The sequence below is a fragment of the Lissotriton vulgaris genome, chromosome 1_1 (assembly GCF_964263255.1).
Source record: "Lissotriton vulgaris chromosome 1_1, aLisVul1.2, whole genome shotgun sequence".
NCBI classification, from domain to species: Eukaryota; Metazoa; Chordata; class Amphibia; order Caudata; family Salamandridae; genus Lissotriton; species Lissotriton vulgaris.
In genome coordinates, this window is record NC_141685.1 from 964,619,391 (window position 1) to 964,634,744 (window position 15,354).

At 45.0% G+C, this 15,354-nt stretch overlaps 1 protein-coding gene across 8 annotated transcripts in view; it reads right to left on the bottom strand.

Moving 5' to 3' along the window:
* The window catches only part of STAT6 (signal transducer and activator of transcription 6), a 725,020-nt gene that overhangs the window by 138,793 nt on the left and 570,873 nt on the right, over positions 1-15,354 (bottom strand). The gene's annotated exons all lie outside the window — the stretch shown is intronic.

The window sequence follows — 15,354 nt, forward strand, 5'->3', positions numbered from 1 at the left end:
AAACCATAGCATCCTTATACGCCTTAGAGGCGAAAGCCGGACCCTGGTCCGAATGGAAAGCACCACAGGCAAAGATTGCCACAAAGACACGCAAATCCTTAATGACAGTCCGCGAATCAGCGCTTCGATGCGGCCATACCCACACAAAGCGTGTGCATGAGTCAACTGCTACTAAGATGTATTTATACGCAGTATCAGAGGAAAAAGGACCGCAGTGATCCAAATAAACGCAACCAAGCGGTTTATTAGAGATGTACAACTGTGTCTGAGGCGGACGCGCAGCAGTAGAAGGCTTAATCTGCTGACAAATGTCACACATAAGGACATAATCGCGCGTCTGTTTGTACAGTCCCCGCCACCAGAACCTTTGTTGTAGCTGAGTTACAGTGGCTGAGACGCCCGCATGCGCAGACGCCACACCTTCATGAGCCGCTGTAATCAGAGAAGCTCTGCGATCCGAGTTGGGAATTAGACGTTCACCAACTTCAGGAATTTTCACATAAGGAACCTTATCGGGACTTAAGTGGTATGTGTACTTCGAAGGGAACCCCGCAGGATATTTACCTCCCTTCTCCGTGGCAGCAACAGCCGCCAAGATGTCATCATCTATTTTGCTTTTGGACCTCGTGACCGCTGCAACTAAGTATTTTGATACCGCAGACTTCGCCGCCTCATCAGCAAGCGAATTACCAACAGCGTGGACCCCCACGCGCTGGTGGCCGAGAGTATGAATCACAAACACGAGCGGCAGCTTTTCTTTAAGTTCAGCCACTCGGACCCAGATCATTTTATGTTTTATTGTGCTACCTTTGGAATCACGAAAATCATTCTGAATCCAAAAGAATAAGTTCTCATTGTAAGACTGGACACAGTAATAAGAATCACTTACGATTAAAGTCGTCACACAAGGATCAGCGTACTCCAATGCGAGCATAAGAGCACGAAGCTCTGCTAATTGTGCGGTGCAGTCCCCTAGTGTTTGCGAGTGCACGACACTGGACTTGAACTCATCGTTCACCATGGCACCGACCACAATGGCGCATGCGGAAACGTAGGCATGTTTAGAGCCATGCGCAACCTGCGCCGAACCATCAGTGTAAATGATACAATGGAAATCCTCCAACGGCCGCATCGCTAAAGGAGCAGGATGAACAAATTCATACTGTAAATACTCCTGCGACCGTAAAGCGGCGTCAAAGATAAACGTGACATCCTGGGATGTCAAGGATGTAGCCCACTGAATCCACCGAGGGTGCAAAGCTTTAGAATTAGGTACACTGGCTTTCGTGACTGCCTCCAAGGCAGGACACGGGGTAACCACCAACATGCGTTTTCCCTGTGACAGGGCACGTTCCTTAAGAATAGCCATCTGTACTGCTGTTAAAACTTTCTCCACAGTGGAAAAACGCAGTTCAGCCGAAGTGTATAAATGCGACTTGTAAGCAATAGGTACAGTATCCCCCTCATTAAAAGTCCGGTACGTGAAACCCACCGTCCCAGGGATAATTCTTATCACCAGGTTGGTCTGGTTATCACGAGTCTGTAAGTAGCCAGAAGCGAGCAAATCAGCCTGCAAAGACTGCAGAATGGCTGAATGCTCAGGCAGCCAGCATGATTTGGAAAAAGATGGTTGTATCAAGGCATACAAAGGCTTGATACGCTGGGCATATTCCGGAATGTATGTCCTTCCGAAATTTTAAAAACCCAGTAAAGACTGTAATTTTTTCAGCATTGTCGGAGAGCGCAACTGCGCGCACTTCTCCAGGAAGTGAGGAGCCAACCCCTTTCCTTCGTGGTTAAGTTCATAACCCAGAAACAACACTGTGTACTCCGCAATGTGTGATTTTGCAAAGTTAAACTTGTAACCCATGTCTGCAAAGTTACAAATTATGCTGTTTACTCGACACAGATGCTCCCAAAGGTCGTCGTCTGTGAGATAAATGTCATCCACATAAGAACAAGCAACTGGATCGAAGCTCTCCAAAAGAGAGACTATGCGGGCGGAAAACACTCCAGGACTATTCTTATAGCCCATTGGGAGTCGTTTAAACATTTTTTGTACGCCGCCGCACGTAAAACTGGTCCATTGGGAACTTAGACCATCTAATCTGTGTGCATAAAAACCATTGGAAATGTCAAGCGTGGTTTTGAACCGTTTACGCTCAAGACTATTCACTAGGGCAGAGCCGTGAGTATTCTGTACTGCACAGTTACGGCAATGCGAGTTCAAATGCCGGTAATCCAAAACCAGACGATATGAGCCGTCCGGCTTGTTCACAGTAAAAAGGGGATTATTCATTGGTGACACACACGTTTCAATTACACCTTGATATTCCAATTGTTCAAGGATAGCCGCGACAGAAGCTTTAGCTTCACGCCGTATGGGATACAGAGGTTGTGGCTGCGGCTGTGACCGTAAAGGAATCTCATGGCTAGGGGACAATTTATCCCAGCCACACTGATTTCGGTACACAGCCGGCGCAAGCGCCAGAGCCCACTCTTCTGCAAAATGCAGCGCTTCCACTCTCGATACAGTGTGCGCGAAACTGGGGAGGATCACCTCCTCCCCTCGCGGAGCTGCGAGAACAAAAGGTGGGGGCCAGTCAGCCTCCGAAAGCAAAATGTCATACGTAGACGAAAGATTTTCCCAAAATACCCCTTTTACAGTTCGCTGCATGTCACCTTCTATTAACAGGACAATTTCAAAAAGTTGTTCAGGGGGAGCAACATGTGTATCAGCCGTTTCAATCACAACATAAATGTCAGTCGCTGTCACCTTCAACAGTGGACGGAGGGCCTCTCTCACTATGGTAATCTCCGCCGCGCTGTCCAGCAAGGTCAGAGCCCAAGTCAGATTCCGAAGCCGCGTTCTCACTATCTGGGGCATATCGATGCGCCGTTAAGGCTGCGACTTTCTTCTTGGCAAACTGCGGTCTCTTGGGCGTAGAGTCGTCCCGCTGATCCCCTTCACTTCGCGGGCGGGGCTGACCACGTCCTTGCTGGCCACCCCTGCCCCTGCCGCCCCCTCCACCACCGGTTGACGGAGCCGATGAGTCCTGAAAGGAACGAGGAGAGCGTTGGTCAGAAGCCTGAAATCTTTCAGGCGATTTAATCGTCGCGCGATCGCGCAAATCATAAACTCGATCTGACTGCGCAGGTTGTGAAGGCGCAGGACTAGAAACCTGTGTCTGTTGTTGTTGTTGTTGCTTACCCTGATTCTGCTTTTTAGGCCAATTTTGTTTTTTGGACTTGGGTTGTCCACCCGTTTCCGAAGACTGTCCCTGGGGCTGTTTCTTCTCCTTTTCAGAAAAAGCCTTTACACCCTTAGAAGTGCGGCCAACCATTTTATAAGCCGCCACAATAATCCTTGCCAACTGACGGGGTTTATCGGCATCGGGAACTAACGCCAGACGATTGGCCACCTGAAAGTTCACTGCATCCCCCTTGACATTCGCAAGGATAAGATCGCAAACTGTCTCAAACGAGCCACACAGGCGCATACCCAATTCAACCGCCGACTCCGGTCCGTGATCATCTTGAACACGTTTAAGGACCGCAGAAAGGTTGGATACAGTCGGGGTGCCATAGCACCTCGAGTAAACCGCTGCAAAAGTCTTACCCCATATTTCACAGTCAGCAAGTTCAGGGGCTAAATCTTTCGGTAAACTGAGCGTAAGAATCCGGTGTTTTTCACCAGGAGTCTTATTAGGAAACACAGCCTCCAGCTGGTCGAATTTCTCGGCAAGCCAGAAAGGAAAATCATCCTTATCCTCTGGCTTTCTGCCCATAACGGAATTCACCATGACAGGACTGATTTTCAAACCAGCCTGTTCCGCTCGAAGCTGCGCACCTGCGGGGGCTGCGCCATGAACATTACGACTAATGTAATGAACAAGCGCCCTAATCACTCCAACCGCGACTTCATGAAGACGCCGCAGGTCAGCCACATTACAAGTGGCGCGATTAGGGTGAGGAGTAAATCCACCCAAAGCGGGCCAATTTGTGCCCGGAATGGACAAAGGACCCAACCTCGGAGCCGTTAAAGAATGGGGTAGGGCGCCACCAAACCAAACTCCGTGCTGCCAAGCATCGATAGGTACTTCCAGTGCCCTGTACGGAGCATAAGCCGCCGGAACAGCCGAGGCAGTGTATGAATGGAAGACACCCGAATTAGCGTCCACTTCCGGAAATGTCACCCAGGAATAAAACAATTCGTACGGGTACGCATGTTCCGCACTCACCACTAGAACCACAGCCAAGCCTTCCACAGGGACATTATATGCCCGCAAGTGGTCGCGAACCGCGATGCGGCTATGCTGCGGTATGTCCACGGCCATGGTAGCACAGGAAGAGAAAAAAGACAAAGAACACTTTGTAGCACAACTGGGTAGTAATTCAAAGAAACCGTTTTTAGAAGAATTCAAGCTTGAAAAGACCTATTTAAAAAATAGGTAGGTTTTTCCGACACCACCGTTTACCGGAAACGGGAATGAAGGTGTCAAGGTTTGAATAATATACTACTCGAGTGTCATGATATAAGGCCAACAACGTACGGGCGCCATGTAGCAGGGTTTCCGTTCTCCCACAGAACTGTGCATAGAGATCTAGAACCTCAGTGAGTTAGGATGATCCAAAACTCATCTCAGTGTCAGAAATCCCCTTACCTAGCTAGCTACAGTGTCTCATGGATCATTATGGAATGATCCATGTCTTAGACAAACCAGAACATGATCTTTAGAATACCTCAGGAATCGTGGAACACATGAACACTCTTTCGTTATATAATCATTTCAAACCAAAACTGAGAGTCAAAGAACACACGTGCAAGTTTGAAATATTTATTATTCAATGCAAGGTTCTCAAACGCAGTATCTTGTATAATACCAAAATGCAGATTATAAAAATCAGAGTTAGCAGCATGGTCACTAATCCATAGTAAGCAAAAGGTGATAGCATGTTATAATGCAAAATCTATAGAAATCTATATCACCTATATTTCGCGCACCCTATTTAGCATATTATTTTATATCTAAGAAGGTCTCATTCGGGTTTTAGCAGGGCGAACCCATACCTCTAAATGTCAGTAGGAGTAGATCACATCAACAGCTACCAGCTCTCTTCATGCGCAGCACCAAGTGTGTTGTTCATTCCCTGTAACTCTATCTTTTTTTTTTTTTTTTAATTTTTGAAAACCTTTATTGTGCACATAAACAGTACAAATACGGGCCCACAACCATCCGGCCGGCCACAAACTCTCGCGTAGCACTAGTGCATGCAATACGGCGACAAGGTAACGCGGCTTGGCAAAGGTTACGGTACTAGAACAGACTGGAAAGTGCCGCGGTACCCAGGCACAGGAGCAATGTAGGTTAATTTTAAAGTTTATGTGCGAGCATTAAGATCAGGTCATGATATTACGTACTTAAACAATGAAAAAAGAGAGCAAGGTCCATGTAGGTGGGACTTGACAAAAAACATCATTATAGGCAATTCGATTCACAACATGCAAGTCCCAACCAGAGGATGGCCACAAAATAGTCAGTCCACAAGAAGCTGCCTCAACAACCCATCTGCATATGCACCGCCACCCATCCCCCAGTATGCCTAACACGGGCCTAAGAAGAAGGGAAAAATCATAAAAGAGCAAAGAAAGGCACCATAGAAAAAAACCTCGAACTAAAAGGTAACCCCCCACCCTACACACATGCAGAGGCTATGGCCTGCCCCCCCCCTAGCAGAGTGTCTGTCGCCCCATAAACCCGAAATATAGTAAGAGAAGAGAAAAGAGGAAGAAGAAAAAGTGAAAGAGTAAGTAAAAATAAAGAGTATAATCCAATGACTTAGGGAGTAGGAACAGAAATCCGTCCCTGAACCCCCACAAGGAAAGATCCGGGAGGAGGATCAAATAAACACACTTACGAACTCCGCCGGCCCAATAAGCATTCCCCTCCCCAGTAGCAACATCAAGGTGAGCAACAATAAGCAATCAGTTGGGGAGAGTCAATGTACAGTCCGTGGCAAAACAGGCCAAATCCGAGGTCCACCCCACCTCCACCCACCCGCCCGGGTACCAAACAAAGAAAATTTCCTAGCCCTGGCCAGATCTGGGACTCGGGAGAACAAGAGAAAATGCCCGCTCGGAGGAGGGGGGAGGTGCATACACGAAGAAAGAATGGCGTCCGGTCCCAGAAAAGGAATCCCCCCCGGTCTCGGTCATATCTGGCATAGTCCAGCCGGTAAAGTCACGAAGCAATGCGGCCAAAGTCCAAAACAAGTATGCTGGTACTGAAGCAGGAGGGCAGGACGCTGGTAGCCAAATCACCGTCATCTCGAAGAATTGCACACAGTCAAACATGGAGCAAGGGGGAAACACTGTATCAGTGACTTTACTATTAGATGGCAACACTCCACTACCAGCCACAGCAATAGTTACTGTATCTTCCACTGCTTCTCGCTGAGACAATGTTGCGGTGGTAGGCTGCGAGAACTCCTGACCGGAATTTTGTAGGAGACATTCCCCTCGCTCCTGGCTGGAAGATTGGGCACATACATCGAGTCGTGTCCCCAGCGCACTACAGCCACTCTTCATCGCTGATCTTAACTCACCCAGGGCTGCCATCACGTCTGCGAGGGTGAATTCAGGCTGTGAAGTCCCCATGGTAGCAATCCTGTAGAAAGATTATGCTCCGACCCCTTTCGCGCCGGGGAGCTAGCTGCTTCCCAAGGGGGATACGTCGTTTTCCTTTCAGTAGCAAACCACCGGCATCGCCATCTTGTCCCCTTCCTTACGAGATATTGCGGGGGGGAGATCGAGGGAAGCGGCGGGGCGCGATCAGGCAGCCATCAGCAGTCCCCAGGCTAGCGTTCTTCAGCCCGATCTAAAACAATGTTGGATGGTCGACAATTTCGTTGCGAGGCACTCAGAGCCGGGTAGGGCGCGTCGTCATCGGCCAAAAGGACGTGTGGGACGGAGCAGGAACATGGCGGCCAGGAACAAAGGACCCGCTGGTCCGGCGCCTCTGTCCTCCGTCACCGCTTCAGTCCAGGGCGTGCACAGTGGATGCCGTCGGCAGGCAGCGCCCAGGCCGAAACCCCACCAGGAAGCGCCGTCCAGTCGCACCACCCCCGCAGCTGGGCAACCGCAGAAGGGGACGTGAGGTCCGCAGAGCGTTGCGAAGCAAGCTGGGTCCCGGGCCAGGGCGCGACCGTCCACAGCTTCGGAATCCGGGCGGGTGGAGGGGCCGGCGGAACACCGGTAGCATCAGTTCCGTTGCCCGCACCTTTCAGGATGAAAACTGGAGAGCAATGCAAGCAGGATCGTGGTGCGGGAATCCGGGGCCGGCGGAGCCGAAGGCTGCACGTCCGCTCAGGTCGCCATCTTGGCTCCTCCCCCCTGTAACTCTATCTTAAACCCGCGTAGAGCCCAAATTGTTGGCATCAACATTATTTGTGTTATGTCTAATGTGGTGCGAGGATCAGGCCTCCCAGCAACCTTGTGTTAGGTTATTCCAAGAGTGTGCAGCTCTCAGTGTGCAGACAGTTGTACCAAGTGTACCAGGCAAAGCTGATAGCATAGTAATAACATATTATTCTCAAATAAATCACATCACCGCTTCTAGGTTGAAAGCGACAACAACAAGTAGGTGTCGTGTGCAAAACTAAAGCCGAAGGAAAAAAGGCTGTTTAAACATGTAATACACTTGTGCTAACTTAACGCAATATATGTAGCGAAGTATCCATATGACAGAACAGAGGGTTGGTGATGCTGGATTGTTTGTGTTGTGTCATCAGCAAACGTAAGTGGGCCTTTCCGTCTAATGTGCTTTAATTAATTTGTGGTGGTGCCTCAAGTGAGTAGTGTAGAAAGAATTGATGTAGAGCGCTCTACCTGGTTTGCCTGCCCTTTTGGATACTTGTGAAAATGTTTTGGCATGTGTGTTCTTCTTTTTAAATTAATGAGAGAATAGTATGTTACGCTGTGTGCAGCACATTATGATAGTAATGCTGGGAGGGATGTGGTATATCCCTGCTGTGTGGGGTGCAACTTAGATGTTTTGCTGGAATTTATGTATGGCACATCAAGATGGCAAGAGCTGTTTGGACCACCGTACTAAACAACTATAGAGCACATTTTTGCTGGGTCCAATGTATGACTGTTATTCTGTCTAATGTATTCTGTTGTGTGGTTGCTTGTGGCAGAATTTAACGACATGTGCATTTGGGAGCAATATCATAGAAAACTGGAGGGATGTTTATGCTGTTTTAGATGCCTGATATTATGCTATCAGTCGTATTGAGATGGCCGACTAGGAAGAGTATCTGACTTCAGTTCAGTTTTGGGATTGTTCTGCGAGTACAGTGTAAACAATACACTACTTACAAGAGAAGATTATTATTCATTCATGAGGGTTGTTTATTCACAACAGATATTGAATGAATTGACACACTACCAACCAACCAACATGAGATATGACCAAATGAACAGGGGCATGGTGCTGGCATCCGAAGATATTCCATGCCTGCGGGAACCTGTTGTACTGTGGAGTTAATATATTGTTACCGGTTAGATTTGCTTATGTGCAAAATTACGTGTGCAAGGGTGACTTTCAGACATTTCTTTTAAGGGCTTGTGAGTAAGCTGAGCAATTTAAAACAGGCAAATTATTTATGGTGTTTATACTTTATTTACTTGTTTTCTTATGTGCTGGCTTGTATCTTTTGTAATGTGCTGCCTTGTAATGAATTGACAAATTGTAGCACAGGTATTGAAATAAACAATAGCTGTAGTGATCACGCCTTCTATCAAGAACACCTTTTAAAGTAAAGGACGATCAAAAATCAGCCATTTCAGCTTCTATCTTCAGTGGTGGACAAACGTTGTTCTGAGAGGTCCCGTCCCTTCGGAGAGGATAGTTGGGTAGTCTCAATGGGCTTCAGTTTTTTTTTTTAAAAGTTGAAAGGTTAGTTTAATCCTAAGATTTGGGTTATGAGCATTCAAGAGCTGAGCTCTAAAAGAGTGGACTGATTTCCCATTTACAGGCTTTCGATTAAACCTGGCTTGAACACGTATAGTTGAATTGCAGTATCTCAGGCTATGATTGAATATTTAGTTCAGGAAGAGCGACTGAAGATATTGTGCAAGAAGTCCCTCAGGGCTTTGAAAATAGAGTGCAGATGTTTTTGATTGACCAAACAATAGTCTACGTGAATATGGACTTTATACAATGCAGCTCTTTTTCTTTTTTATGTGTATAATATATATCTAACTTTTGAAAACTGATTGAAAATCCAATTGTTTTATAATTTTTAATTTGGTAAAGTTTTATCTGCCTTTTTGTAAGATTTTAATTAATCAAACAAATAAATAAAATATGAAATATGAATATGTGAGTACAGAGAATGTTGAACATAATTGTATTGGCTACTAGAAGCCAATGTAGTTCTCTGAGGGATGTGCGATGTGGGAAGATTCTATTGGGATGAATTAGTAAGGCAGCCCAGAATTCTAGACTCTAAAATGTCAATATCTCTTTCCTTGGTGCTGCAGCGTAAACAACACTACAGTATTCCAGGCTCAATCACACCAAGGCTCTAGTAATTTTAATGCAGTGGGGCACCAGTATTACCTGGTGGATCATTCTCTGCAGCATGAAATTCAGTTACTGCTGTGAGTTGATAATTTAACAACAGGTTTTAGTTCTGCCATGCTCTGAGGTTTTTTGCTTCTCTGAAAAGAATCACTGAAGTATCGTATTACTCTGGCCACACGAGAGTAAAGCTGTCACACAATGTGCCTCTGACTTTTAGGATTTCTGTTTCTATACCGTTCAGAAAGAAATTCTCCCCTTTATTCAATGATGAACATGTTTCAAGCAGGTAGTGGGATACTTGTGAGTGCCCACAAGGATATGAAGCTGGATGTCCTCAGCATACATTTGGAACTGTAGTTGATATTGTTGGCACAGTTGTTTGCCATTTGAAAAAAAAAAGACCAGAACACTGGGATAGCTGTGGGACTTCACGTAAGATTCAGTTTGCCACTGACAATGAAGAGCCAGTTCTGATTTGCTCCCTTTAGTTTCACATAAAATATATAAGTCTGTTTCTCCAAGCACTTGAAAAACGTTTTGTTGTCCATTATGACATAAGTGGCAGATTAAAGAGGATCAAGTTAATTGAGGAATCTTCATCCAAGGAGGACAGCAGATATTTCTTGATGTCTTGTGGTTTCCTTTCCTCTCATAATGGCATAAATCAAATATGATTCCATGAAGTCATAGTTATGTTACCCAGGTCCTTGCTAATAAAGGGTGGCTGGAGATGGGACTGTACTTCACAGGTTTCGGTGGCTTGGCCAGAGTTTTTTTGCAGCAATAAAGTGATTATAGTGTGTTTCAGAGGAATGTATGATGTTACAACGCATACATTTACAACGCATGCCTTTACAACGCCGTTTTTACACCACAACATAACTTACAACGCATACATTTACATTGCATGCCATTAAAGCACATTTTTTAAAACTACATTTACAACGCATTCCATTCCATCGCATTATACCTTTACAACGCATACCATACAATGCGCACCATTACATTGCATTTAAGGTAAGTGTTGGATAGTGTAGGGGTAAACATTACTATTCTAACTACAGGGGGTGCAAAAGAAGGGTAACTATTGGATAGTGTAGGGGTACTATGGGTTGTAATGGTATGCGTTTTAATGACATGCAATGTAATTCCTGCGTTGTAGTGACATGCATTGTAGTGTCATGCGTTGTAGTGACATGCAATGTAATGGCTGCTTTGTAGTGACATGAGTTGTAAAGGATGTTGCAATGTAATGACTGCGTTGTAAATGTAGTGCGATGTGATGTGATGACTGCGTTGTAAACGTTGTGTCCCCTTTCAGAGCCCCAGGGACCACTCTTTGTTGACCAAAGGCATTTATGATATTGAACTCTTTGGGGAAAGTGTTGCAAATCAGTCTTTTATTGTGTAGGCTGTGCATGGATCTAATGGAGTGTTTTAGGCATTACTCTTGCCAGCTGGTTTGCATGCATGCTCGAGTTAAGTGATATGCAAGGAACGTTTGAGAATTACTTCATAAAGATAACTCAAAAACAATATTATTAATAGTACATCCCTGTAAGTTCTACTCACATGCAACTAACAGGGTCAGCAAGAGACTTGCTGAGGCCCAGATACCTTTTTTTATATTGCTGAAACAGATAGTTCCAAGAGGTTCAAGCCAAATACAGATTATAATAAGCAATGCAAAATAATACATTAGTCCTGAGGCAGAGCTACATGTGCGAATAAACTGAATGCTGAGGTACTAGATGTTTGTTCTTGAGTGCAATGTTACCAGCAGAAAAGTTGAACTTAATGACAAGCAAATAAATTCATAAAATATGGATAGTAGAACAAGATATTTACCTTCAGTAATAGCTTTTCTGTAGAAACTCTAGCTAACCACAGAGTGCTTACCTTAGAATATTCCCCAGGCGTCAAACTGGATCGGGAAACTCTTGAGCAGTGTCTCTGAGTGGAAATAGGTGGAGCCATCGGCTCAGCATTAATGTGGTCCGTGTAAAATGTGACTAGTGCCTACGTAGGCGCCACCCCTGTACGCTGACCTCAGTTTCTTTTGTACAAAAAACAACTCCCCCACGGCCTCTTATTATTTTCACAGGATTTACCTTAAATTACATGGGCATAACCAATCAATAATCATGATGTTCTGATTATAATGGATTATGTAAAGAAATGAATTGCTTTTAATATTGAAAAAATGCTATGAAAATAATCATTCTATACTTTATATAAAAAAAAGGAATGGAAAAAAATAGCTTTAATAAAAAAGCAATGAAAAATTAAAAATGATGTATGTGATTATTGATTGGTTATGCCCATGTAATTTAAGGTAAATCCTGTGAAAATAATAAGAGGCTGTGGGGGAGTTGTTTTTTGTATGTTAGATTGTTATTCCCCTCTGATCCCTGTCCTCACATTGATTGCTCGAGAGGGGGTCCCTATAACTTTACTCTTTTTCTTTTGTGACATATTCTGCACTCATAGACATGAGCCTCGTCAGAATGGTTATGACCACTGTGCAAAATCTAAGAAGGACCTTCAGAAGAAACCGCCCAGTTCGCAGAGGGGGAAGGAAGGAGGGCTGGTAAGGAATCTATGGTTAAATAAAGCCTCTACCAGAAAAGGTGTTACCAAAGGTACATAACTTGTTCTTCTAAGCGCAGATTTGTTACCTTCCAATATGTACCATAGCAATAACCTCCTGGAGGAGGGACTGCAAATTGACTCCGATCATCCGATCAAAAAAGTCTTGCAGGACCAAGCAGGCAAAATGCCCATGTCGACAGACCTGACTGTTCAGACAAAAGTACTTTGTGAACATATTAACACACACCCAGGAGCTGTCTGGCATATGTCCAGGATAAACACCTTGCATGCCAACACAGTAGTAACAGCCTTGGCACTGGTGGATTGATCCCTCAAGCATTCTGGAGGCTACATTTTCACTAATATGTGGCAGATGGTAATTCAAAGTACAATCCATTGAGAGATGTTCCTTTTCTGCACTGCCTTTCCCTTATTTGCTCCACTGAATCCATTGGAAAGATGATTGACCAGCCTGTGTTCATTGGTGCGATCAATATAAAAAATAAGGGGGCATATTACCAAGGGCCTTATCGCCGCTTTAGCTGGAATTTTTCCTGCTGTAGCGGCGATAATTTTATCGCCCTATTACCAAGCAGTCGCTAACACCAGTTAGTGACAGCTAGTAGGAGATAGAGATCATCTTGGGGCCCAGTTTGCATGTCAGCGATAATTATCGCTAATGTCTTGCAAAGTGGGCGTGCCAAGATGTTAGCGACTGGAAACAGTCGCTAACATCGCTATCTCCTATTACCAACTTTTGGAAATGTTCGCGCTAAGTGCGAATATTTCCAAAAGCTAACGCCTAGCCAGAGCAGTTCTTAGCCATGTTATCCAATGGTAGGTGGATAACATGGCTAAGAGCATTAGCTCGGTAATGCATGAATATCGCAGACTTTTCAGCGATATTCATGCATTTCGGCCGATTTTTATCACTTAGGAGATAAACCTTGATAATAGCAAGGCTCCTAAGCGATAAAAATAGGCGATGCACGGCATTAAAATAACAGCCGCTAACCAAGCATAGCGATAATTATCGCTTATGCTTGGTAATATGCCCCAAGATCTCTCTTTGGATACAAGCAATGGAGACTCTCCTCTTCCTTAGAGAGGAGAGGGGGAGCAAAGAATGACTGGAGGGTGATGGACTGACAGACTGACGGCAAAGGGGGGGGTCACTACTTTCTAAAGAGAGGAAGAACAAGTCAGAAGAATCAGTTTGTTCAGGTGGAAGCTGGTATACAGCGCGTGAATAGAAAGAGCCTGTAGCTCGTTCACCCTCCGTGCTGGTGTAAAGGCAACGAGGAATACCGTCTTAAGAGTCTGAAGTCTATGACGACAGCTGTGCATGGGTTCAAAAGAAGAACTAATCTGATAGTTTAATACAAAATGTACATCCCACTGGGGCATAATCAAACGGAAAGGTGGAAACATGTTGCAAACCTTTCAAAAAACGAATCACAACAGGTGACTCAAATTAGGCGGACTGATCCGGCTACCACAGCAAAGTAAAAATGATGTTTACGGATGATCTGGAGAAAACCGCGCAGAAGTGGCGGGGGAAAATCGGTATAACTTTGGATGAATTTAACAATGCCTACTCAATGTCTCAAACACTTCTTATGTCCACAAAACTCCAAGCACAGTTCTATAAAACATGCTTTTTCCTATACTACACTCCAGATAAAATTGCCAAATGGGGTGGCAAGGGGACATGCTGCCCTAGATGTAAGTTATTCAATGCCGATTGTGTACATATCTTCTCTACCTGTGATGGATTAATTTCTTTAAAACACGACATTGAGGAATTCCTGTCCGCCGTATTAAAAAGAGATATAACTCAGTCTAACGAAGTTATCCTATTAGGGGTCACAGATCCAAGCACTCCCAGAATTGGGCATGAACTCATTTTTATTGCTATGGCAGGGTTAAGAATTTGTATTACCACGGCTTGGCTGGATCCTATTGCACCGTCCTTCATCAGTGGCTAGCTAGGCTACTAGCAATCCTTAATCTGGAAGCTGCTATCTACAAAAGGAAAGGTAGGAAAAGGCATAAAAGGGGGCTGAGAATCTGGTCTCCTTTAACTGATTGGTGTCCATCCCAAAGCAATACCTAGTGATCTATGATGAAGAATATTTCACTGTATGGCATTTTTTTTCTCAGTATGACTTACTGCTGGGGTAATGTAATGTAAAATGTAAATTGTTTATGAAATGATGAAATTATGAGAATGTACAAGTATGTAAATGTATTTTCGCTTGTCTGACCTGGAGGGTGGGGTTGGGGGAGTGGTTAACTGTTTGGGGAAAACAAATAAAGACATTTAATAAAAAAAATAAAAAAAAGAAAAGTCGAGATAGCAGACAAATACCCCCGAACACTTCCCAGAGCTACGCTTTGCTGGGTCAATGGCAATACAAACATTAACAGCTCAGACTGCTTAGGATGAAGTGGATATACATGCTTGGCTGTAGCCTAAATCACAAACTTTTCCCAACGGCAAGCGTCTACAGATTTCGTTGAGGGGTGCCTGGCTGTCGGAATGATATCAACTATCTCGGGAGAAAGATTGAAAACACCCAGGTTTCACTGCATAATCTCCAAGCATGAAGATGGAGCATGCACAAGTTTGTATGTAGGACCCTGCACTGCTGCTGCACCAGGAGATCCTCCCTAACAGGCAGTCTAATCGGAGTGCAGATTCTCATGTCCAGGAGTTCGGGAAACCAGGCTCTCTGTGCCCAGTCTGGAACCAATAGGATGACTTGGGCCCAGTTGATCCCTTTTTTTTTGAGAACTTGGGGCCGGGTGGTATCGACAGGAAGGCGTACAGGAGTCCCGGGGTACGCTCTAAGCAGAATGCCTCTCCGAGTGAGAGGTACTTTGGAAAATCCAACTTGCAGTAGTGCTTACACTGCGTGTTCTCTGCGGTGGCGAATAGATCGCGCTAAGTTTCTTCTCATTCTTGGAAGAGAGCCTGCACCACCGCCACCTGAAGACATGGATCTGTCGGGCCACATAACAACGAGCAGAGGCACTGCTCAAAATTTTCCAGATCCAGCCTAGCGCCTGGGGAATAGTCTGAGGTAAATTATCTGCAATTAGATGTCTCTTTCAGAATATTACTGGCTTTAATATGGAGGGTGTAACTGCAGTCATTCCATCTCTTAAA